Genomic DNA, 25,975 nt, shown 5'->3' with positions numbered 1-25,975 from the left:
ATATTTAAGAAAGTACAAGTGATGTTTTGTCTTTCTTAGAAGAATATCGATATGTGCAGAATTATTGGTCAACAAAATGAAAAATGGGTATTTTCCCATCTCAATTTTTTTGTTTCCACCTGTTGTAGTGAGAATAATAAGCAAACAACTCAAAATGTACAAAAATACATTTCTGACATTTAAAAAAAATGAATATAGCCATTCTTCTTGTCAATAAAAGTCATAAGCCCTTCATCCATGGAGTCTTTCAGGCTCCTAACCTGTTGACGATCAACTTTTTGGGCCGCACCAACCACAACCCCCAGTTGGGTTTAGGCTTGAGGAGGAATGGGCCAAGACATTATTTTTTATCTTTATGGCCTGACTAATGGCCCAGCAGCTGAGTAGTGGAGACTGTGATGCTGCGATGGAGCATTGTCCTGCAGAAAAATCAAGGCTTTCTTCAAAGATACAGACTTTTTCCTGTCCCACTGCTTGGAGAAAGTGTCTTCTAAAAATTGGCAGTAGGTTTGGGAATTGATATTGAAAAAGGTCCAACTAGCTCATCTAAAATAATGCCAGCCTATAACAGTTACCCACCTTCACCTTGCTGGCATCTGAGTTTCAGTGGAGGACTGTGCTCGTTACTGATCCATCCACCGGCCCATCTATCTGGTCCGTCAAGTCACTCTCATCTCATCAGTCCATAAAATCTTTGACAAATCTGCCTTCAGATATTCCTTGGCCCAGTTTTAGGCAGTGCGCCCACGTTGCTTTTTTTTAAGCGTTTCCGCAGCGCTTTTAGACGCGCGTTTCTGCCGCGGAAACGCTTAAGAAAAGCATCCCATGTAATAATTGAATCCGCACATGTTGTGCTAATGGTGCGTTTTTTTCCACTGCGGAAATGCTTAGCAGAAAAAAACGCAGCATGTTCATTAATTTTGTGGAAATGCGCGCCTTTCCGCATACATACAGTTGTATTGCAAAAACGCTTAGGAAAACGCATGCTAAAACGCTTAACAAAAGCGTCAAAAATGCTTACAAAAGCGCTTCATAAAACGCATGCGTTTTCCCGGGAAGAGGGTGTGCGTTTCCGCTCAGGAATATTCTGCTTCAATAAAGCAACGTGGGCGCATAGCCTTAGCGTTTCCAGTTCTGTCTTGCTCACTCGTGGACAGGTTTCAGCTTACTCACCTCCGCTGTGTCTCTGAGCACTGAACCCGTTGCACTTCTCGGCCTCCAGGGAGGTTGCAGTTCTGGAATATGACAGCAGTGGAGAATAATGGCTTCATGGTCGCTTCATGTTTGATTCGTCTCAAATCTTTGGCAATTTGGCTACATTCCCAAGATGAACTTTTGGTGATTTTTTTGATGTTGCCTATTTTCTGCATTATTTTTGCACCTATTAAGTAAAATAGCTTACTAATAACAATAATCTCTTTATTTATATAGCACCACCATATTTCGCAGCACTTTTACAGTTTGCAAACAGTATCATCACTGTCCCCGATGGGGCTCACAATCCAAATTTCACATCACATTTTTTTGTGAACCTGTTGACTATTTGCAACAAAACGTTTGATGGTTCTGGGATCGCGTTCAATCTCTTTTTGGCCCATTATTCCTGAGGAAAACAAGCAGCTTATTAATTCTGCACACCTTGATAAATAGCGTTATATCCTTAAGCCGCACCTTCCATCATTACACAAATATGCATCACCTGATCTACTTCATTCAATAAACATCCAAGTTTATACAGCTTGGAGTTAGAAATCGTCATAAAAATGGTGATATGGTCACAATGCTCACTTGCCTAATAATTCTGCACACAGTGTATTTAAAGCAGATCTGTTGCCATATTTTTCAGTGCTGACTACAAACATTATTAAATACGTCTCGTAGACTTGATGAGGCTGGTGCGCTTACTTTGAAAATATATTGTGTAATTCTAATATTAAATTGAGCTTTTTATGAGTCCGGCTCATGAGTCCAAGTGTTATTCAGTCTTCACCCACCCAACCTGACTGACAGCTGCAGCTTGTAATGAGCAGTGTGAGATCTCAGTAGAGAGGAGGAACCCTGAGGATCTGTCACTCATGCTAGGAAAGTGGAGAAACTTTAAAAAAGGATTATACAGCCATTTTGATGTGGATTTTCAAAATAAGTAGACGTCTCATCAGGTACGAGAGGTCTGTGTAATAATGTATGCAGTTTGTATTGTAACATCTGGCAACAGATCTACTTTAAGCCAGTTACTCTCTTTTATTTCCAGTAACATCTCAACTCTGGCTCATGGTTTAGGTCCACTGGTTTGAATGACTGCAATACCATATACAGCCCTTAGGCAAGAGTGGCGCTGTTTCTCCTCATTGCTTTTAATGTCATACATTTACAAGTACATGATCTATGGTGTTAGAAACTCTATCCGTCTACTAGGATTATGCATTTTTCAACATTGAATCAAATAGTCCTTAATATTCCCCTAACTGTATAATGAAGCTTCAGGACTTTCCAAAGTATAAATTATGGAGACAGATATATACTATGTATGGGCTGAGCTCTGGACTACCTGTACAGCAATTAGGGGCAAGGAGAAAACAGGCAAATATTGCAGAGACATAGGGGTTCAGCTCAGGAAGGGGTGAAACATATGAGTGGGTCCCTAACCGGTAACTCTTATTACATCTATGAGGGTGCACTCTAATTGTGGGTATAGGGGAACCTCAGCCGATAACCGCGCTGTTACTGAAAATAAATCTCTATACTAAGATCAAGACTGATATTACTGCCATACTGTGACCATATAGCGATAGATTCCAGTCCTGTAGAACATTCAAGTGATTACAATACAGTTACAGATGGTGACTAACAGCTGATGTTCTTTCTAAGGGAGTCGTTAACTTTCTTCATCTATTCCATCTGGCCCAGACCAACAAAAGTATTCTGCATCATGTGAATGCCATGACTATTGGAAGAATATGAAATGATGTCCGTCCATCCATTCAAAAGCCAAGAGGTGGACGTCTTCTGGCGGCAGCGGTCGGTCTCCGGTACCTTCCCCTGAGGCGCTAGTCCATTAACTGATGCAGCCAAGATTGGGCAGGCCACAGCACTATCCGGGTCCAACGTAGCCCGGCAAATGTATATTGGCAAGTCAGGGCGCAAACGTCTGTCCCGCACCAGCTCTCTTAGGTGGCACGTTCGCTGTACTCACGGTCTCTCAGCGTATGTCACTTTGTTTTCTAGTCACCACCGTACACTCTGCACATCTCTCCTGTCTCCGATAGTGGCGGCGGAGGTACGCGTACGCGGGCCTGTGCGGTAGAGGTACTCCAGAGACGCCACACACGTCTTACCCTGATGCACGCTGCCTGTTCCCGCTAAAACAGACTTCTCCTGAGCGCGCTGTGGATGTTTCAGCTTAGCCACACTCCCTACTTCAGAGTGCAAAGGTTAGTCCGGTCCCTTATGCTTTCGCCCGGACAACAGAGGAGACATCCCCGACAGTTCCAGATCTGGCACAGGACAGGTACCCGCGGCCCGGTCTCTCCTTACACAAGCACCGTGTGATGCACGTTATAGAAGTCTGGAATGATGGCTGGAAAAAAGGTGAAGAAACATCAACTTCAACATCGTCAGCTCGAGTTTGCAAAAAAGTACAAAAAGTGGACAGAAGATTGGAAATGGGTGATGTGCAGTCATGATATAAAAGTCAGTAGACGAGGCTCTAATAAGTGCAAATGTGTCTGGAACAAGCAAGGGAAAAGGGGCAAGTATATTGAGAAATTAAAGGAAATGTCAAGTTCGGTGGAGGAAGCCTGTGATATTGGGTTGTTTCACAGCCAAAGGCATTGGATACCTGACCAGGATCAATGGTGGCCTCAATGCTGAGCTACAGTTAGGTCCATATATATTTGGACAGAGTCAACATTTTTCTAATTTTGGTTCTAGACATTACCACAATGAATTTTAAACAAAACAATTCAGATGCAGTTGAAGTTCAGACTTTCAGCTCTCATTTGAGGGTATCCACATTAATATTGGATGAAGGGTTTAGGAGTTTCAGCTCCTTAACATGTGCCACTCTGTTTTTAAAGGGACCAAAAGTAATTGGACAAGTGACTCCAAGGCTATTTCATGGACAGGTGTGGGCAATCCCTTCGTTATGTCATTCTCAATTAAGCAAATAAAAGGCCTGGAGTTGATTTGAGGTGTGGTGCTTGCATTTGGAAGGTTTTGCTGTGAAGGAAATATGCGTTCAATGGAGCTCTCCATGCAGGTGAAACAAGCCATCCTTAAGCTGCAAAAACAGAAAAAACCCATCCGAGAAATTGCTACAACATTAGGAGTGGCAAAATCTACAGTTTGTTACATCCTGAGAAAGAAAGAAAGCACTGGTGAACTCATCAATGGAAAAAGACCTGGGTGCCCACGGAAGACAACTGTGGTGGATGATCGCAGAATAATCTCCATGGTGAACAGAAACCCCTTCACAACAGCCAACCAAGTGAACAACACTCTCCAGGAGGTAGGCATATCAATATCCAAATCTACCATAAAGAGAAGACTGCATGAAAGTAAATACAGAGGGTTCACTGTACGGTGCAAGCCACTCATAAACATCAAGAATAAAAAGGCTAGACTGGACTTTGCTAAAAAACATCTAAAAAAGCCAGCACAGTTCTGGAAGAACATTCTTTGGACAGATGAAACCAAGATCAACCTCTACCAGAATGATGGAAATAGAAAAGTATGGTGAAGGCATGGTACATCTCATGATCCAAAGCATACCACATCATCTGTAAAACACGGCGGAGGCAGTGTGATGGCTTGGACATGCATGGCTGCCAGTGGCACTGGGTCACTAGTGTTTATTGATGATGTGACACAGGACAGAAGCAGCCGAATGAATTCTGAGGTATTCAGAGCTATACTGTGTGCTCAGATCCAGCCAAATGCAGCCAAACTGATTGGTCGTCGTTTCATACTACAGATGGACAATGACCCAAAACATAAAGCCAAAGCAACCCAGGAGTTTATCAAAGCAAAGAAGTGGAATATTCTTGAATGGCTAAGTCAGTCACCTGATCTCAACCCAATTGAGCATGCATTTCACTTGTTAAAGACTAAACTTCAGACAGAAAGGCCCACAAATAGCAACTGAAAACCACCGCAGTGAAGGCCTGGCAGAGCATCAAAAAGAGGAAACACAGTGTCTGGTGATGTCCATGAGTTCAAGACTTCAGGCAGTCATTGCCAACAAAGGGTTTTTAACCAAGTACTAGAAATGAACATTTTAGTTACAATTATTTAATCTGTCCAATTACTTTTGGTCCCTTTAAAAACAGGGTGGCACATGTTAAGGAGCTGAAACTCCTAAACCCTTCATCCAATTTTAATGTGGATACCCTCAAATGAAAGCTGAAAGTCTGAACTTCAACTGCATCTGAATTGTTTTGTTTAAAATTCATTGTGGTAATGTCTAGAACCAAAATTAGAAAAATGTTGTCTCTTTCCAAATATATATGGACCTAACTGTATATGTGAGAATCCTACAACACGAGTGACTTCATAAACCCAAGTTCTATGGGTACGAAAAGGATGACGTAATCCAACACGACAACGACACGAAGAATACGATGAAATTGGTGAAGAATTGGTTCAATGACAATGAAGTAGAGGCATTGGATTGGCCTCCACAATACCTAGACCTCAACCCATTCAAACTCTTGTGGGTAGCGTAGAAAAACAAACTATACATAACCAGGTGAGTCGAGCAGTACGCATCAACTTAGGGAACGTGTACAAGAAACCTGGGATCAGATTTCAGTCGAGACATGTTTGTATCTGATCGAGAGCAGCTCAGAAGAATTCATGCAGCGTTGAAAGTCAAAGGTGCTAACAAAATTATATAAATTTAAATGTAGATTTTTAGGAGCAAAACAGTAACAATGCAGCGACAGGACAAGAATCTGCATAATTAATCATATGCTGAATAGTTGCGAGATAAATTTCTGTTTGAGATAGCCAAGATGACTGTTTATTAAATGATGGTAGTCTCACATACGAAGTAGCGAATAGTGAGATATGGAGCCTGAAAGTCAAAAGTTCAAAACATAGTTATCCTTTTGCTCTTCAGTGTATATTGGACAAACAGGTCCCCTATTTACAGTGTAATGTTCCAACAGCTCCCCTATAAGCAGTATGATGGGCCCACAGCTCCCCCCATGCACAGTATGATGAGCCCCCAGCTGTCTTATACACAGCATGATTGGCCCACAGCTCCCTTATACACAGTATGATGTCTGCACAACTTCCCTATACACAGTATGGTGGGTCCACAGTTCCCCTATATACAGTATGATGTTCCCACAGCCCACCTATACACAGTATGATGTGTGACGCCCCTGAGGGTTCAGTTGCCACAGAGGTACTGCACCTCCTCCTGAGGTGAGGTACCCCACCATCCAGGTGAGTTGGAGGCGCCTAACCACGCTCCAACACTCGCATCCCACACAACACGGTAGTTCAGCAAAGCCACATTGCGGCTCCTTGCTTGGAGTGTAGCAGAGCACCTTTGGTGGCTCCCTGCTTGGAACACAAAACGTGCTGGGAGGCGGGTGGAGTTTAGAATACATAAAAGAATGGGAAGGTTTAGAATTTCAGGCAGTCAGTCAGTGAGTCGGAGGGTCACTCAGAGAGGAGTGAGGAAAGAAGATCCCTGGGAGAGTCATGGAGGAAGGAGTGCTGCAGCTGCCTCAGTGATCTGAGCCAGCTGGCACGGGAAAGGAAAGAAGGAGAAAGACATTGAACTGAAACCTGATCTTCCATGAGAAGGAGAGATTAGTACGGAACGAATGAGTAAAAGGGAACAGAGGACGTGGGTTAGAAGAGAACCCTGCCTAGAAATTCTAAGCGCAAGGCCGGGGCCCGGTCCCCGAGGTTGTATGGATGCTAATGGTCCTGCAGCAGACGCCGGTGGAGTAGTGGGCTGTAAATGCACTACTCCCATCTAAGACTTTGGGGCACAACAGCAACTTGGATAGTGAGCCGGGACTCAGGAGTAAGGAGTCCCCGAAGCAGGCTACAGCTGTCTGCCGTGCAAGTAGAGTTCTTGGGAACATCTGTCAGGAGGCACTCCAGTGTAACTCAGTACTAGGAGTACTTCACACTTAAAGGCGCTATAAGAGGAGACGTTCAGAAAGGCACATGTTGGCGGAGTGTTGGAAGGGAGCATTCCATCTTGCCTGGAGGTTGATTGAGTCCCTGACCCGGAGGACACGGCATGGATGTGGGCACCGGTGTGTACTACAGACTGTGAGTAAAGCTTTGGAACTACAAGCCTCGGTGTCCTCCATTCATTCCTGCACCAACACACCTGGTACTGCTACATCTGGGTACCAGCTTCTACATTGCCGCGCCTCTCAGCTACCCCTACATCCACACTGCCCTGGGACTACAGCTCCACCTGTGGGGAGCTTCACCATCTTGGCTGTAACACACCACCAGTCCCAGAGGATCTGCATGCAGCGTCGGCTTAACATCTCCCTTGCCGAATACCACAGGTGGCGTCACAAACTATTCATTAATTCTGTTTCATTGTTCTTTCACCCCCTTTTTGCCATGGAGCGCCAGGGCCATGGACCGGGTCACAGCTTCCGTGACAACTCCCATTGAGATCGACGTGCCCGGTGCCGAGTACCCCGATAGCCCTGGCCGGGCGCCCCAGATGAGCTTACAGTTACCCTGTATACAATATTATGGGCCCACAGTTCCCCTATGTAGTGCCTGTGTCCCTGCATGCTTCACTCCTCCCCCAGCAGGGACGACAACTCACCACCGTGGCCCCCCACCCCCAATAATAGTGCCCCCCCACACTATATGATGACACCCCACAGAAGACCCCTCACTGTATGATTGCCCCCATGGTAGGCCCCAAACTGTATAATGGCCCCTGCATTAGTCCCCAAACTGTATAATGGCCCCTGCAGTAGCCTCCAAACTGTATAATGGCTGCTGCATTAGTCTTCAAAATATATAATGGTCCCTGCATAAGCCCCCAAACTATATAATAGCCCCCGCATTAGCCCTAAAACTATATAATGGCCCCCGCATTAGACTCCAAACTATATAATGGCCCCCACATTAGCCCCCAAACTGATAATGGCCACCACATTAGCCCCAAAACTATATACACTGCATCATGGTTCCCCACACTGTATGAGGGTCCTACAATATATGTTATGCCTCCAAAGTGTTAATCAAAATATCATATACTCACATAACCCAGGATCAGGAGAAGTCCATAGGCGAGGCTCGGGCAGACCAATGTGTTGGATGTCATTGTCATAGCGCTGAGCATACACAGAATGTGAGTGTCGCAGAGCGATGATGTCAGCGCGCCAGTACTCTAAGGTCCTCTGCTTGCGCCTCTACCACTGTGTTACCAACGAGGAGATAGGTAACGCAAGGAGATTGTGTCCCTCTGCATTACCACACAGCTTATATATATATATATATATATATATATATATATATATATATATAGGCATGCTGATGTAGTTATGGCTAACGTAGCTCCGATTGGGCCCCTCTGAGTGAGGAGCCTAGGGCAACGGCATCCCCTGCCCTCTCCAGTAGCTATTCTACTGAATTTGCACTGGTCAGAAAGCCTCGTATGGCGCAGCTGTTGATGAGGTTGCGCTAGCCGCAGACCGGAGACCAGTTGCCTCCTGTCTGTCAGAGCAGGACTCTGGTACCAGCTGTCATTAAGCTGGAACTCTTGTCAGACTCAGTCACTCAGATTTCTCAGCAAATGGATTAAGCCCTGAAATATCAGCATATGTCCTAAAATATGTCAGAGGAATAGTCAAAAAGACAGTGACAGACCATAGCTTACATAGACAGATTCAAGGGTTGGCCAAGTTTTTAGCATCAAAGTAAAGTAAGGCGTCTATACGGAGCACAAGGTAGACCATGAAAACCTTCTGTAATTAGGTGGTCACAATTTGGACAATGCAGGCTATAACTAGTCTGTAGAATTATTTTTTTCTACCAATTTCATTATAATAAAGTTTCATGGTTTAAGTCCAGGGCTCTAGTTGGAGTCATCTCTTCCAGGTTCCAGTTGGAGTTATCTCTTCCAGGTTAACACAAGTGGATGACTTAAAACCTGGATCAGGAGTCAGATGGATCTTTGACACATTGAATATTGTATTGGTCATTTTAGATCAGAGTTTTAAAGTGCTTGACAGTATTTCCAAGTATTTTTTTGCTTGACCCCCAACAACCTGAATATGTCTCCGACCCCCTACATTCCAAATGTATATATTTTTCTGGGGGTGAGAAACCATATGTGTGAAAAACATTAGTCCAAAGTTGCATGTTTGGAGTTGGATATGGCTCTATCGGGAGAATGTCCCAATTCTAATTTTCAATGGGTCAAACAGAATTCCCAACAGTGTCACAAACTGGTTGCTAAAATGTGATGTAAACCTGGACTAAACCAGATTTGATTGGTGTCCTTGATAGTTCTGCGCATACACAAAGCGTCATTTGGCAGAATTCTACTGATTTGAGTCAAACAGGGCATGTTGTGATTTTTTTGTGAATTGTATAATTAACTACTATCGGCCCCGCATAATGTCTGTGTGTAGACTATTTTTCACAAGGACCTAAGTCATGATCACCTAAGTTACATCAACCCAGCTTACTCAGAAAGAGATATAACTAGAGGTGGCGGGATGAAATTTCTTCCAGGAAAGGACGACCCAAAGTCTTCTAGTTACCGGTTACATTTTGTATTATAGGGGATACCTCTTAATCCTTTGATTTTTTGCCATGACAATGACTGCTCTTACTGTCGGCTTGTGACAGGTTGGAGATCTCCTCGGGGCACTTGTGCCTGTTTGTTTTAGTTAGTAAACTCAGTGAAAGCCTGAGAATGCAAACAAGAGTAGCACCTGTGACATGTGGCGTCTTCCAGACATTACTGAGGTCCCACCACACATTGGCCGCTACAGCCAGGAGTGTCAGTGTGCAGGAGAGCAATCATGAGGACAACTGTGGAATGGTCTCGCTGATGGGAATAATAGGGGTGTGAGCTGGAAGAGGGGGGGGGGGGGCAAAATTTGTAGTGCAGAGTACAAGCCGGCAAATCTCATACTTACTAATGCAAGCTTAAAGAAATTTAGTACTTTGGTCCAGATTCATTGTTTGCAGCCTTTTTGAAATCACCTTTTTGGGGCATTCGTTGATTTTTTTGTTTGTGCTAAATTCTTCAAAATGGCTTAAAATCAAAAATTTCTTTTATTTTCGTCTTTTAATTGTTTTGTGACTTTAGCACAAAAAGACTCATGCTCCACTAAACTGTGACAAAATTTGCACACACCAAAAAGTACATAAAATCACTCCCATGGGGGTGACTGGAGCAGATTTGCAGGAAAAAAAATTGCCACTTTTTAAAAAAAATCGTAAGTGATAAATTACTACATGATACATTCCCTTTTGGACATTAAAATATATTTTACATTTTGTATTTGTCTTTGTGAAATGTATTTTGTAACTTTCATCTAAAATAGATTGTCTAGTGAAAACAAATTAACATCTATCTGCAGAAATGTCGATAGCTTGCTGATCAGTGGGGATCCGACCAATGGGAATAAGGAGAACGGAAAATTTGTACCTGTTAAAGACATGAAAGGGAGATATTATGCATTATAATGCCACAACAGTGCCTTCAAGAATTATGATGCCCCGACAATGCCCCCATAAAGTATAATTCCCCACAGTGCCCCCCACATTATGATGCTCCACCTGCACAATATAATGCCCTCACAATGTTACCACACATTATGATGCCACCACTGTGACTCATATATTATCATACCCCCACAGTGCCCCCCTACCCATTATCATGTCCTTCACTTTATGCACTGCATTTCACTAGCTAAAAAAATAAACTACTCACCTTGTCCTATTTCCATTACTAGCTGCTCTGCTCTGTTCTACGTGTGGCTCAGCACAGCTGGCACGATCTAGTGGTCATCCTGTCTGCTGCACCGAGACTCAGAAGCACAGGGCTCAGGTGTGAGATAGTAGGTACGTGGGATGCAGTGACAAGCAGGAGGCAGAGCAAGAGTTAATGGGTTTATTACAGGGAATACTCCACGCAGGGAGATAATGGGTTACTAGGGAGTAAAATTGAATAATATATCGGAGTAAGAACAATGGTTCATGAAACGGGCAAACTTATTAATCTGCTGGTTTCCTGTCTGTGAAGGCTTGAAATCCCACGGTGGCGCCCACTTAAGTGACGAGTGAAGTCTCAGGCGTGGTCCTGAAGAAAGTTGAGGAACTGGCTCCCGAAGAAGGCGATGTATCCTGGCTCTCCTAAGCGAGGTCTTGCGTTCCTGGGTCGTCGTATTTGGTGTAGCACAGTCTGTGGAACCACCAAAACGTGACTCACTTCAGCAGTGGAGGCGGCGGTGAACCTACCCGGCTCTGTACAAAGCACCAGGTCAGTCTTAGGCCGCGCGCCCGCGGCAATCAGCAGAACGGTGCGAGGTGACTTCTCGGTGCCAGAAGTGAGAGGGCACACAACTACGTGTTGCTCGCAGATAGTGTGCGTAGGCCGGGGAACTACAACGCGGGCCTGAGCTTTCGTGTCGCTCCAAGGAGAGAGAACCAACCTTATCCTGCTGTACACTCTGTATTCTCGTCAAATCTCCTGTTTTCCTACCTATCGTCCCTTTTATCCCTGACACGCCCCCTACTGTCGAGTGCCAATGTCTGTCTGGGTCAGAAAGCTTTCCCCCCGGCAACAATGGTGACAGCCCCGACAGTTCCGGAACCAGCGCAGGAGAGGTACCACCGGCCTGGTCTATCTTCCTACACAGTCTCCCTCTTCCACCATTGTAGTCAACTGTATGCAGAAACAGATGAAATAGGAACACCCTTTACCTCTCGTGACAGCAGGCATCTTCTTGGGACCCAGCAGTTGCTAGGAGGATGCTGTGCTCTGCTTCTTGGAGTCCAAGAAACCAACCACTTGGTTCAAACAGCAGTTTACTTTGACCCCATCCACCTTTCCAAGGAGCCTGTGCCACAGCTGGTTGCTTCCCCTGCTGGAAGTGATGACGCTGGTCCCAATGCACATTACACCCTGAACCTGGCAAGCATCAGGAACTGGTATTCTAGGTGAAGAAGGGCCTTATGGGTTTGGGAGGGTATGCGGGCCACTGGCATGTCGGTCCACAGGTTGGTGGTTTTGTGTAGTACCGGGGCCCTTCTTTGGATCTAACCAATACCTGCATGAAGTTCCAGTGGACTGTTTTGTGTAATGACAACGTTCAGCATTGTTGAATTAGTGCCATAAATGTAACAGAACAGAAACAATAAAGGAGAAGTAATTAGAGGGAACCTCTCAGCAGGTTTTCCTAATATAAACTAAAGCCATCATGTTTAACTGCTCTATTACCGCAGTCCATCAACCTTTACATAAACCACTAACTCCCTCTGCATATCCCAAAAATTACCATTTATAAGTCTCCGACGCCACGCTAACCAGCATGGTCTGGTCTGATATTCAACATTGGCCTGTGGTCTGCACCTCCTCTATCGGCAGAATCTGAGTCCTCCTGCCTTGGTTGATATGAATGATGCATCCCTAGTCATCCACAGATCACTGCGAAATTTGCTCCTTTGCAGTTAAAGTGCAGGCCCACTTTGCTCTGCCTTATTAAGTGCGATCTGATGTTTTGTCTGATCGTCACTTGGACCGAAAATACATCAGGTGCCCGATGAGCCATTAATATACATGTTCCCAACAACCCTCTTAAACTACATAATATTAGGAAAAGTGATTTAAAATTAAAGTCCCAGATATCCAATATAGGTTTTTCTTAAAAAAAAAAAAAAAAAGCTCCTAGGCTCCTGAAAATGTCATCATATTTCCTCATATAAAATAAATATTGTGGTGGGCCAAAATGTTCTAATTCAACCAGCGGTAAAAGAAAAATGAAAAACAACAAATCCATCACATACATTTCTTCATGCTTCAGGGTTAATTAGCTAATGGGTCATATCGGAATTATGTCTCAATGATGGGAGACTGAGACTTGGAGAATTAACCCAGAGGAATCTCAGCTGCAATTCTCCATATGTTTCTCATTTTTGTAAGTACAAGGGGACCCCCCTGGATATTCTGCATCTAACAGAACTTCCCAGTGGAATGTTCTCATTCTATAGGAGCTTCCTGTTGGAACCAGCTCTAACCAGAGGCATCCGAACTTCTCGAGATACATTAACTGACCGTTCTGGACATTGGCCAAGAGATTTTGGGATGATGAGTTTTGCTACTGGATGAGAAAGGACAGTTCAGTAGCCAAGGAGATTTTGTAGCTGAGAAAGCATTTCAATATCTGTTTCTGGGAAAGCCGTACGATATCCAGTATATAGTCTATTACGTATGGAGAATGTGCTTTAGTGTTTGAATCGCTAGATCTCACTGCCTGAGTAACATGGTAGATTCAATATTACGGGAAAGCTAGATAAAATCTTGCTGTGGAAGTTCTAATGGTGTCCATATTGGATTTCAGAAGTAGATGCATGCAAGTTTTAATAACTTGATTGAAGAGTGCAACTCGAGGACTTTATGATTACACGTTGTCTTCAAAACCTTTTTCTATGAGCTGGAATGGAGATTCTCTTTGTGTTCTTGGACCCTGGTGGTGGCGGCTCCAAGCTCATAGTCATGGTCATTGATAAACATTGGTTTGCATGCCTGATATGTAATGCAAAATAATGGCTCAAATGTTAACGTAGGAATCTTTGGCTCCAGAAAAAGAACTGATTGCTATGACACAATCATTGCAATGTGTGGGGGATTGGAGTTAATATTATTGTTCTGTCCCCTGACCGCATCATGCCATCAGGTACACATCTCCCAGTGTAAATGATTATTGTTATACAGGTGTGTCAGCATTTTCTTGTTTGGTGGCTGATCACAAGCATGTTCTGATGAACTCTTTGCTATTGGTTTGTCTAATTGTACCTTAAAGAAGACCTTTCACCAGTTTGAGCATGTTAAACTGGCCTCATTGTGGAATAGTAGCTGCAGAGATGAGTAAAATGTATGTTATATTTTTTTTAATTTCTCATCTCCGTTGCAGAGATTCTAGCTAGTAAAGTTTAGATTCTAATTTATGCTAAGACAGAGGAGGCGTTCCCAGAGATTTTTCTTTGCTGCCGTGTACTTTTTCTCCTGTATGATGGAGACCAACCATAAGCAGATGGTATTACGCAAGGGAAAAAAAAGAACAAGCCCCTAGAAAAGCTTAGAACAGACTTTCTCCTGTGAGACATGTAATGACAGACAGTGCTGTTCTCCTCCTGACCTCTGCACCACTTGCGTACAGTACAGAATACCTATGACAGTCAGTGTGGGGTCATTCCCAACTGCCTGATTGCCTGATAAATTCCCTCATGTGAACATAGCAATGATTATTTGTAAAGTTGTAGCCCAGCACAGGCAGGGGTGTAGATAGGTCACTTTCACTATGTTGTGGTGGTTATGGAGGAATTTGGATGCTGGGATGCAGGTAGTAGGTCAGATCAGCCTTTGCTGCATCCTCTGTCGTGCAAGTATACTCATCTCTTATTGGTGAAGCATCAGTCCGTATTCTGCGGCTCCACCAGAGCAGTGCTCATATTCATTCAGTCTGCAAAAAACTTGTATCTCACTGTGTTATTGAACCCTGGCACCCTACCATCGGAGGAGGGCAGTGGAAGGAAGGAGAAGTATTTTTAAAAATAAATTCCTTGTTTCAGGTGGAACTTCTCTCAACTTACTACCCTAAGCACCGGGCTTCCAGTGCCTATTGGCAAATATGGACCCAAGCACGGTAATATGTGGAGGCCCTGATAAAGATTTTGCATTGGAGCCTAAGAAAGTACCAAATATTAACGAGAGAAGATGAAAATTGGACCATACCTTTTTGTGGCGCACTACCTCCTGCCTAAACAGGTTCATGTTAGGGTTCCTAGTCGCTCGGACTCCTTTATTAACAGAAAAACTTGGCTCAGCCAGCGATGCTTGTTATCTACATACAGATAAGAGGATCAAAAGCCGCCAGTCACCTTTGCTCTGCTTATATCCATGGATCTTAGAAACCAAAATCTAGTGGTCACTTGTTCTTTTAGATATTATAATGTTGACATCTAAGATTATGATGAACTTTTGAGCTGAAGGACGATACATCTTATAGTCTCTAAAAAATGGCCCGGCGACATAGCAGATGTACACATCTCTAAACAAAACTGAGTTTGTGACCGCTAATTTATAACCTTAAGTCACAGTCAGGTCACTAATAGGACTGAGCCCTAGCGCAGTATGATGTTTTGACTGAAGGGCAATCATTAAGTTCCATATAAAATGTTTAACAGTCTGAGTCATCTCCTGGCCCGCTCCGGCCTGTGGCTTCCTCTGTGTCGTTAGGTATTGATTCCAGTTAGGTTATGGATCACTTAGCTTGTCTGACTCGTATTTTTATGGACTGGAGTAATTATTACAAGATGTCTTAATTAGTCGAAAACAAATTCTGTTCTATCCCTGGCTAGACTATACCCAAAGCTATATCATAATAGACAGAGCCTACAATGTGGAAGCCTCTAGAGTAGGGGAGCACAACTATTTTTGGTCTGAGTGCCACAATGAACCAAACATGAGGGCCACAACAAAAGTTTGGTTCTAGGGCGGATTAACTTTTGAGACATTTATGGCATGTTGAAAGTATATGCCATAAATAATTAATAGGTACTGGTTCCAATTTTAAAACTCCCACCTACCAGGAAAATAGTGGTCCCCCTCTCAGCCATTCGCAATCCAGATAGGAAGACACCATAGATTCAACTTGAGTGATCCCCTTCTCCCCAAAAATAAACTGAAAATAGAGGAACACACTTCTTCACCTCATGTACTCATTTCTGAGATACACAGGAGTCAAGCTTCCCCAATTCTGGAAAAGTGTGTGTCCCACCAGAAATGGCCACACCATTAATACTTACCCTTTCCTAACTGCTGTCCACAACGTCTCTTCTCCCTGACATGAAAAAATACATCTGAGGAACTATAAGACACTGTGAAGAAAATCTGTAACCAAACAGTTGAGGGTCACACATAGTGGCATGCAGCCCCCAGATCGCAGGTTGTGCACCCCTGCTCTAGAGAAACAGTCCATTCCCCCAACATGGAGATCTACTCTCTTCTGCTAACTTGAGGTCTGTAAGTTGACTGAGATTACCCTTTTTTTAGGCCAGAAAAAGAGAAATTTTGAAAATCGTTTCATCATAAGGTTGTACAGCCTACGCTGGTACAATGTCCAGATGTCGGTCACAGCTCTGGATTACATACAGTCATATACTGCTGGTAAGGAAACAGGACATTATGTTTCTACTATGAGAACATAAAGCCTTGCTAGCCCCTATAGGTGGGGGTTTCCTCACAATTACAGAGATTGGAGTGTTTGACTTACAGAAGACAGGTAACGATGCGTTCTGATGGATTCATGCGACACAGGGATTATAGTTATGATCCTAGAAAATTACAAAATTGACATATACTGATTAAAGAAGACACATAGAAAAGCATCTTCTTACCTAATACTCATGGACATGTTACTATTTTTTCTAACTTTTACTACTTTTTTACTCTATTCCATGCTCAGTTTTCATTGAAAGTTTTTGGGAACTTATAAAAACTCAGCAAGAAAGAGGAAATTATTATTATTATTATTATTATTTATTAAGCGCCAATATATTCTGTAGCTCTATACACAGTCCTTTTATATTTACTATCAAAACCCCTCGCTTTCACCTCAATACTATTGAAATAGATCCTGGGGAACTACTAACAGATTTATAAAATAGCTAAATAGTTTTTTCCCCATTTTTGTAGCTTTTTCTTGGTGGGTTGTTTGCACTCTTGGAAATTTTGCAATTTCATAATCTATATATTTTTTGAATTAAGGATCTCCACATCCTGTGCTTTTCTTAACAAAACTATAGAATTAAATGGAGTTGGTCAGCAAAGTTTAAGTTACTAAACTACTAACACCATTGGATAATTGACATGAAAACTAGTTTGAATATAACTAAGGGGTCATATATAACAGCCACAGGGCTGAAAAAAAATTGTCTCCTGGGCATCGCCTGATGTAAGTTACCTCTCCGTTCTTCTTCTTGTGCCATATTTATCTGAGGTTCATCTCTATACTCCTTTGGTTCGGAATAGTCTTTCTTTCCTACTGCTATTGTGCATAAGAGTTCAGCTTGAAAATAAACCTTCTACTGGAATCTTAGTACGAGCCTCTGCAGTCGAGTTGAAGCGATCTGATGAAATCACTTTGTGTGAGTACTAGTTCAATACAAACATCCTCAGAATCGCTTGCTCAAGAGTGCCACACTTGTAGCCTAGTTATGGAGTCAGAATACATGTGCTCAGTACACCCTTGACAAGCCTAATTGTCACAATAAGCTGCCTGGCGGGCACTCACCAGCGGTTGCAGCGGTCTAGACAGGCAGTCAGAGGCAGCAGAGTCCGAGGACCAGGCAAGGTGTCAGCGGTGCAGGAGGAGCTTAGCGTTTGATAGTGAGAGCAGATAGGACCTGCGGCACGTCACCGCCGGTCAGCTGGGGAGGAGGCGCAGTCTACCACGCCCCTGTTGGAGCCGACGGAGTAGCGCTGCAGCAACTCCAGGGACAATGAAAGGGGGAAAGGGGATTCCATCGGACACCAGCGAAGATATAGGGCAACATAGAGGTTCGTGGTCCAAAACAAGACGAAGTCATACACAGATCGGGAAACATAGTACACAAGGGTCAAGACAACGGATAGTCAATAACATAGCCAGAGTCAGAGAACCAGGGGAAGCAGATAAATGGTACAGAAGCAGCAGGCAATAATCACAACAGGAACATAACCGGGTCAAAACCACACAGACAAGCTATAACACAGGCACAGGGCACAGGCATACCAGGGTCGACACGCTCAGCCAAGGATCAAAGCATAACCGAAAAAGGATGGCCCACAATGAGGCTACAAAAAGCCTTAGAGAAGCCAAAAGGAGGCCAACCGGGTTAACCCTTAACACAACCAACCAAATCACCAACAAACCATGACACTAATCAATTCCATGCTACTTCCTACATATCTATTTATAAACAAAAAAAAGGAAAATATAAGGAGCGTCAAATACCATATATGATTATTTATATATGGTATTTGACGCTCCTTATTTTTTCCTTTTTTTTTGTTTATAAGTTTTATTGGAGTATACCTGCTTATTATTATTATTTTATTAAGTTTTAACTCCTTTTTCTGGAATTTTTTTAATTCCTACATATCTATGCCCTTCTGTTCTTTGATTGACAGCTCTGACTTAACAAGTGCCAGTGAAGCATGTTGCTAGGTGTAAAACAAGTAGATGGGAAGGAGTACTGAACTGTCTGGCCATGCCAAAGCTGAGTATGTGCTTGGTTTGAACAGTCGTTTTGTATGCATAGTCATTGTTTGTAGTTGTTACACTGCAATGCAATAAGTTTTTGCCCCTTTTAGGAGTTTTCCCTTCCTCTCGCCATGTCTGCCTTCCTGGCTATGTTGTCAGTACCCCTTCGTTCTTCTTCCTCATTCTGAGTATGTCAGCTATGTTATGAGGCTCATGTTTTGCATCTCTGGTTCAGTATATTCTTTTTTACCTACTGTAATTGTGCATAACTACAAGAATTAAGCTTGAAAATAAACCTTCTTCAGGATAATTCATACGTGCCTCTGCGGTCGAGTCAATCTATCTGATGAAAACTGTGTGAATAGTAGCACGTAGAGACAGACAAGAAACGGTGGTTAAAGAGCCCCACACTCGCAGCCTAGTTGTGGAGTCAGAAAAAAAACCCTTTAAATGATATAATGATTGCAGCCTGTTGCCAAAACTAGGGGGAAGTTACTGAATACAGATTACAGTATACATTTGCAGTTAGCTTTCCCTAGTGTTGGTTACTGGTTGTGGGAAATTTGGCGCTCCATATAGGAGTATATTCACATGCGATAGATTTACTGCAGTGTGGCATTCACCTTTCTGAAACAATCTGCTGCAGGGTGTCAGAGACACCGCACTACACTTGCTCATAGAGCCAGTGCACGTGTCCTGAGTACAGAAGCAGTGCTAAGAGTTACCTGGGGAGCAGGGCAGCAGAGGTGACCATGCGTGCTTCAGGCTAATAGTGTCAGGGTCCAGTCAGCGCTGGAAAGTAAGGAGGCACGGGACCTGCGGACACTGACAATGAACAAGCCTGCACGGGACCTATGGTCATGTGACTGCAAGGGGGCGTGGCTTAGCATCCTGCTTTCAGATATGACAGTACAACTCAGTCAGGCAAAACGGAGGTCATAACAGTACGGGCAAACGGAGTACAGGAGGGACAAACAGACGGGAGGTCAGACAAAGCCAAAGGTCATACACAGGATCACAGTACAGTACCAGGGATGAGACAGAGCGGATAATCAGGGCCAAGCAGAGATCAAAACCAAACAGACATAGGAGGTACCAGGCAGAATCCAAAGCGATATCCAGGGAACAGACCGAGTCATACACAGAGAATCAAGCAACCAGAACACAGCACTAACACACTCAGGGGTCACCACACAATGCCAAGGGCAAGAGTATAACTGACAGGGATGGGAGCGTCCTGAAGCTATAAGAAGCCTCCCCCAGAACCAGGGAGAGGCCACAATCATAGCCCCAGGTGTGCAGGTAAGCCTGCATCAGGATCACAACCTTTAACCCCAGAAATGCCAGTCATCAGCACTGGTTCCAAACATTAACCCCACGTGTGCGAGTCAAGCCCGCACTGAGATCATGACAGTACCCCCCTCTCAACGGGGGGCCTCTGGACCCCCAGGCTTGCCCGGGTACTTAGCATGGAAAGCCCGTACCAGGCGATCAGCATGCATCAACCGGGCCAGTACCCAAGACCTGTCCTCCGGTCCATACCCCTTCCAATGAACCAGGTACTGTACCGACCGCCGTACCAACCTGGAATCTACGATATGACCAACCTCGTACTCCACCTGCCCCTCGACCAAAACAGGAGAAGCAGCAGACTCTGAGTCTCCCCGGACTGCTTCAAAAGGTTTCAGTAGAGATTTGTGGAAGACGTTAGGGATTTTGAAAGAGGATGGAAGGCACAGCCTATACGCCACTGGATTGATTTTTTCCACAATCTTGTACGGGCCAATGAATTTGGGTCCTAACTTGGCTGACGGAATCTTTAACTTAATGTTTCGCGTGGAGAGCCAAACTTTCTCTCCAACCTGAAACGTGGGACCTGGTGTTCGTTTCCTGTCCGCGAAAAACTTATACCTGCCTTGAGACCTGGATATACGCCGCTAGACTTCTGCCCATGTATCTTTTAACCGCTGAACAGAGTCCTCAGCCCCGGGGCACCCCGAATCCAGACGAGAAAACTCACCAAAATGAGGACTGAACCCATAGTTAATCAAGAAAGGGGACCTACCAGTGGATTGACTCACCCGACTATTGAAGGCAAATTCAGCCAACGGCAGTGCATCGCACCAGTCACTCTGTCTAGCAGAGGTTAGGCACCTGAGGATCTGTTCCAGGGACTGGTTAGTGCGCTCCGTCTGCCCATTGCTCTCAGGATGGTATGCAGACGAAAAGGACAGAGACATACCTAATTTTTTGCAGAAAGCACGCCAAAACTTAGCCACAAACTGCACACCACGATCAGACACCACATTCAGGGGTACCCCATGCAACCGGATCACATGCTGCACAAACAACCTGGACAAAGTCTCAGCTGACGGTAGTGCGGACAGGGGTACGAAATGAGCCTGCTTAGAAAACCTGTCCACCACTACCCATACCACTGTATTACCCTTAGATGGAGGGAGATTGGTAACAAAATCCATGGACAAGTGAGTCCATGGCCTCTCGGGCACTGCCAAGGGTATCAGCTCCCCTGCCGGCCGGCCATGAGAGCTTTTAGAACGAGCGCAGACCCCACAACCAGCAATGAATTTTTTTATGTCCGAACCAAGGGTAGGCCACCAAAAGATCCTAGCCACCGCCAGACGTGTGGCTGAAATTCCAGGGTGAGCAATCAGCTTGGATTCATGGAACTCCTGCAAGAGTTTCAGGCGAAGTTGCTCTGGGACAAAACTTCCCCTCTGGCTTGGCCGCCGAGGCCTGCGACTGGGCCCCCTGAATCTCCCGTTCCAATTCAGATGAAACCTCTGCTATCACAACCCCAGGGTGAAGAATGGAGGACGGTGGCTCAGGGGGGCGACATCGGCTGAAAACTGCGTGATAAGGCGTCAGCCTTGACATTCTTAGACCCTGGACGAAATGTAATCGTAAACTGAAAACGGGGAAAAAAAGTGACCAACGGGCTTGTCTGGGCGTTAGTCTTTTAGCAGATTCAATGTACGACAAATGTTTGTGATCCGTGATCACCGTAACCGGGTGACTGGCCCCCTCCAAAAAGTGCCTCCATTCTTCAAACGCCAATTTGACCGCAAGAAGCTCTCTATTGCCTACGTCGTAATTTCTTTCCGCAGCAGAGAACTTCTGGGAAAAGAAAGCACATGGCCTGAGGTTGGTTAGAGTGGCAGGCCCTTGGGACAACACCGCCCCCACCCCCACCTCAGAGGCGTCCACTTCCACGACGAATGGTTTGGACGGATCTGGCTGCACTAACACAGGAGCAGACATAAAACATTTTTTCAGCGTCGCAAAGGCCTCTTTTGCGAGCGAGGACCAATTTCTCACATCCGTACCTTTGCATGTTAGATCCGTGAGAGGTTTGACCACTTGCGAAAACCCCCGGATAAATTTGCGGTAATAATTGGCGAACCCCAAGAAGCGCTGAAGACCCTTAAGATCTCGGGGTTGCTCCCAATCCGCAATGGCCTGCACCTTCTTGGGGTCCATGCGAAAACCCTCACCGGATACAATTAACCCCAAAAAGGACAACTCTTGTACACAGAATACACATTTTTCCAATTTGGCATACAAATGATTTTCTCTCAGCCTTTGGAGCACAGTTCGTACATGTTCCAAATGAGAATACTTGTTGGGGGAATATATCATCTAAGTAGATAACGACATAACGACCAATGAGATCCGGGAATACCACGTTGATGAAATTCTGAAATATGGCAGGGGCGTTGGTAAGACCAAACGGTATGACTAAATTTTCAAATAGTCCCTCGGTCGTGAGGAACGCGGTTTTCCATTCATCCCCCTCACGGACCCTTATCAAATTATATGCCCCCCGAAGGTCCAGTTTAGAAAACCACTTTGCCCCTGATAGTTGGTTACATAAATCGGGAATCAACGGAAGGGGGTACGTATTCCGTACAGTAATTTGATTAAGCTCCCGGAAGTCGAGACAAGGACGTAACCCGCCATCTTTTTTCTTTACAAAAAAGACACCTGCCGCCACAGGTGAGACTGAAGGACGTATGTGTCCTTTGCGCAGACTTTCAGTAATGTACTCCTTCATAGCCAAGCGCTCAGGACCGGACAAATTAAACAGACGGGCTTTGGGTAATTTAGCCCCCGGGACCAGCTCAATAGCGCAGTCAAAGGGTCTATGTGGCGGTAATGTCTCGGCCTCGCTTTCGGAGAATACATCTTCGAAGTCCTTCAGGCATTCCGGAATACCTTCCAGCTCGACAGATGATACAGACACAGATTTAACAGGTTCATCCAGCAGTGCGGATTTATCATACAACTCAAAATCATTAAACCCCCATTGTACAATCTCCCCCGTTTTCCAGTTAATAACTGGGTTATGGTGTTGTAACCAGGGCATGCCCAACACCAACCCTGCAGGTAGATTGTCCAGCACAAAACAACTTATGTTTTCCACATGAGTAGCGCCCACTCTGAGCGAAAACACATCAGACATAAAGCGAATTCCCTCCTTAGTGAGGGGAGATGAGTCAATGGCCATCACCTTGATCGGAACCTTGAGCCTAACTGTCCCTATCTTGCAGTGTGTGACCAACTGGGAGTCAATAAGATTAATAGATGATCCGCAGTCCACAAAGGCTGTAGAGGAAAAAGAACTACCATCCACAAACAGTTCCACAGGCAGTACTACTTTAGAAAACGAGGAAAATGGTACCTGATGGTCTGAGCAGCCTCCCCGTTGACTACCCAGACCTAGTCGTTTCCCGCCGACCGGGTTTGAAGACGGGCAATTCGGGCACTCCCTTTTCCAATGTCCCGTTTTACCGCAGTAAAAGCATAACTGCATGTCCTTCCGGCGTTTCCTCTCCGTATACTTCAGGGAGAGGGCGCCTACATCCATGGGCTCAGGGGCAGTCTCTTTTCCACTGGGGAATAATGGAGTATCCACCTGCATCACCCCTCTGGCCCGCAGCCTGCGGTCCATCCGGACGGCCTGGGTCATGGCGTCCTCGAGAGAGTTAGGTGGGGGATGTAACGCCAAGGCATCCTGCAGCCGCTCGGACAAGCCTCTGCGAAAGAGTCCTCGGAGTGCGGCATCGCTCAAAGAGACCTCTGCCGCCCAGCGGCGGAACTCAGAACAAAACCACTCAGCTGAGTGTTTTCCCTGACAGACACTCATCAACATGTCCTCTGCCAATCGCACTCGGTCAGGTTCATCATAAATGTGCCCGAGGGCCTCAAAGAATGCATTCACTGACATACGTTCAGGAGCAGAGGAAGACAGAGAGAAAGCCCATGCTTGCGGAGCCCCCCGAAGTAGGGAAATAATGACCCCCACCCTCTGGAACTCATCCCCGGAGGAGCGGGGCCTTAGAGAAAATAAAAGCTTGCATCCTTCTCTGAAAGACCTGAACTCCTTTTTATCCCCTGAGAAAAGGTCTGGTAATTTGACTGGAGATTCGGGGGACGCTAATGACACATCCCTACCCCCCAGAACCAGAAGCCCCTGCATCGACAACCCCCTGCACAGTAACCACCAACTGTTGCTGGGTCTGGGCCATCGTGCGTTGTTCCACATTGAGCTTATGGAACATTTGGGTCAGGTGCTTGACCTGATCAGACAAGGCTTGTATGGGATCCATGAGGATAACACTTTTTTTTTTTCTTCAGAAAAAAACAAACAAAAAAACACTGAAATGGTCAGTTATAATGTCAGAGACACCGCACTACACTTGCTCATAGAGCCAGTGCACGTGTCCTGAGTACAGAAGCAGTGCTAAGAGTTACCTGGGGAGCAGGGCAGCAGAGGTGACCATGCGTGCTTCAGGCTAATAGTGTCAGGCTGTGTGCACACGCTGCGGATTAGGTGCGGATTCATCCGCGCGGATTTTGTAAAATCCGCAGGTGAAACCGCAGGTCAAAATACATGCGGTTTTACCTGCGGATTGCTCTGCGGTTTTGCCCTGCGGTTTTTCATCTCCTCAATGGAGGAGATGGCAAACCGCAGGAGAATCCGCAGAAAGAATTGACATGTCAATTCTTTCTGCGGATTGAAAACCGCAGATAATCTGCGCGGAAAATTCCGCACCGTCTGCACTGCGGTTTTTGATTCCCATAGGGAATCATGGTACTGTACACCGCAGCAGAAACTGCTGCGGGTCCGCAGCGGCCAAAACCGCTGCGGACCCGCAGCAAAATCCGCAGCGTGTGCACACAGCCTCAGAGTCCAGTCAGCGCTGGAAAGTAAGGAGGCATAGGACCTGCGGACACTGACAATGAACAAGCCTGCACGGGACCTATGGTCATGTGACTGCAAGGGGGCGTGGCTTAGCGTCCTGCTTTCAGATATGACAGTACAACTCAGAGTCAGGCAAAACGGAGGTCACAACAGTACGGGCAAACGGAGTACAGGAGGGACAAACAGACGGAAGGTCAGACAGAGCCAAAGGTCATACACAGGATCACAGTACAGTACCAGGGATGAGACAGAGCGGATAATCAGGGCCAAGCAGAGATCAAAACCAAACAGACATAGGAGGTACCAGGCAGAATCCAAAGCGATATCCAGAGAACAGACCGAGTCATACACAGAGAATCAAGCAACCAGAACACAGCACTAACACACTCAGGGGTCACCACACAATGCCAAGGGCGAGAGTATAACTGACAGGGATGGGAGCGTCCTGAGGCTATAAGAAGCCTCCCCCAGAACCAGGGAGAGGCCACAATCATAGCCCCAGGTGTGCAGGTAAGCCTGCATCAGGATCACAACCTTTAACCCCAGAAATGCCAGTCATCAGCACTGGTTCCAAACATTAACCCCACGTGTGCGAGTCAAACCCGCACTGAGATCATGACACAGGGGAGCTTATCCTAAGACGACTCTCCTATAACAATATATGATGGAGTTTAGGTTTATTTATGGGCAGAGCAATTTTGTACCGAAACACTGTGCCCTTACCGGAGATCCATTGTGGTCACCTCTTGTGGCAGAATCTGTTGTATATCAGCTATTTGTGCTCATTCAGCGGCAGCCTCACAGGCTTAGTCCTTTAGGTGAATAGGACAACACTGCATTGGCTTGCATCGACACTGTAAAAAATACAACACAGAAATTATTAACCAGTTTGCAATGCCTCTCATACAGTGCCACATATACCTACAGGCTGTTTCTGGTATTGCAGCTCATCCCTATTCAAGTGATTGTGGCTACGATGCCATGGTAGACACAGCCTGTGGATAGACATGGAGCTGTTTTTGGAAGATAGTTGGCCTTTTTTTTCTAGTTCAGAGTTGCAGTACCAGATACAGCCTGTAGGCAGATGTGGCACTGTTTTTGCAGAAGAAGCAAAGCTTTTTTCTTAAACCTAAGGTACAGCAAAAATAGCATGCTATTACATGGCATTTTGATGCTACACAGTTTTTTTAAGTTTTACCCGATTTGATAAGGAAAAAAAGTTTTATTCCATTGTCAGAAGCAAAATGTCGACTGGGACATTGGAATA

General features: G+C 45.1%; 1 long non-coding RNA gene across 1 annotated transcript; it reads right to left on the bottom strand.

Annotated features, from left to right (window-relative positions):
• Positions 1–1,402: 1,402 nt before the first annotated feature.
• LOC141083736 (uncharacterized) lies at positions 1,403–25,558 on the bottom strand. Its single transcript, XR_012230813.1, has 2 exons — positions 25,432–25,558; positions 1,403–3,577 (listed from the first exon to the last, which is right to left on the bottom strand). It is a non-coding gene; the product is annotated as an uncharacterized lncRNA (long non-coding RNA).
• Positions 25,559–25,975: the final 417 nt, after the last annotated feature.

This window comes from Dendrobates tinctorius, unplaced genomic scaffold (genome assembly GCF_039654945.1).
Source record: "Dendrobates tinctorius isolate UK_male_01 unplaced genomic scaffold, ASM3965494v1 ptg000021l, whole genome shotgun sequence".
Taxonomy (NCBI): Eukaryota; Metazoa; Chordata; class Amphibia; order Anura; family Dendrobatidae; genus Dendrobates; species Dendrobates tinctorius.
Note: the sequence above shows the minus strand (reverse complement) of the source record. Positions and strands in the feature narration are given on the sequence as shown.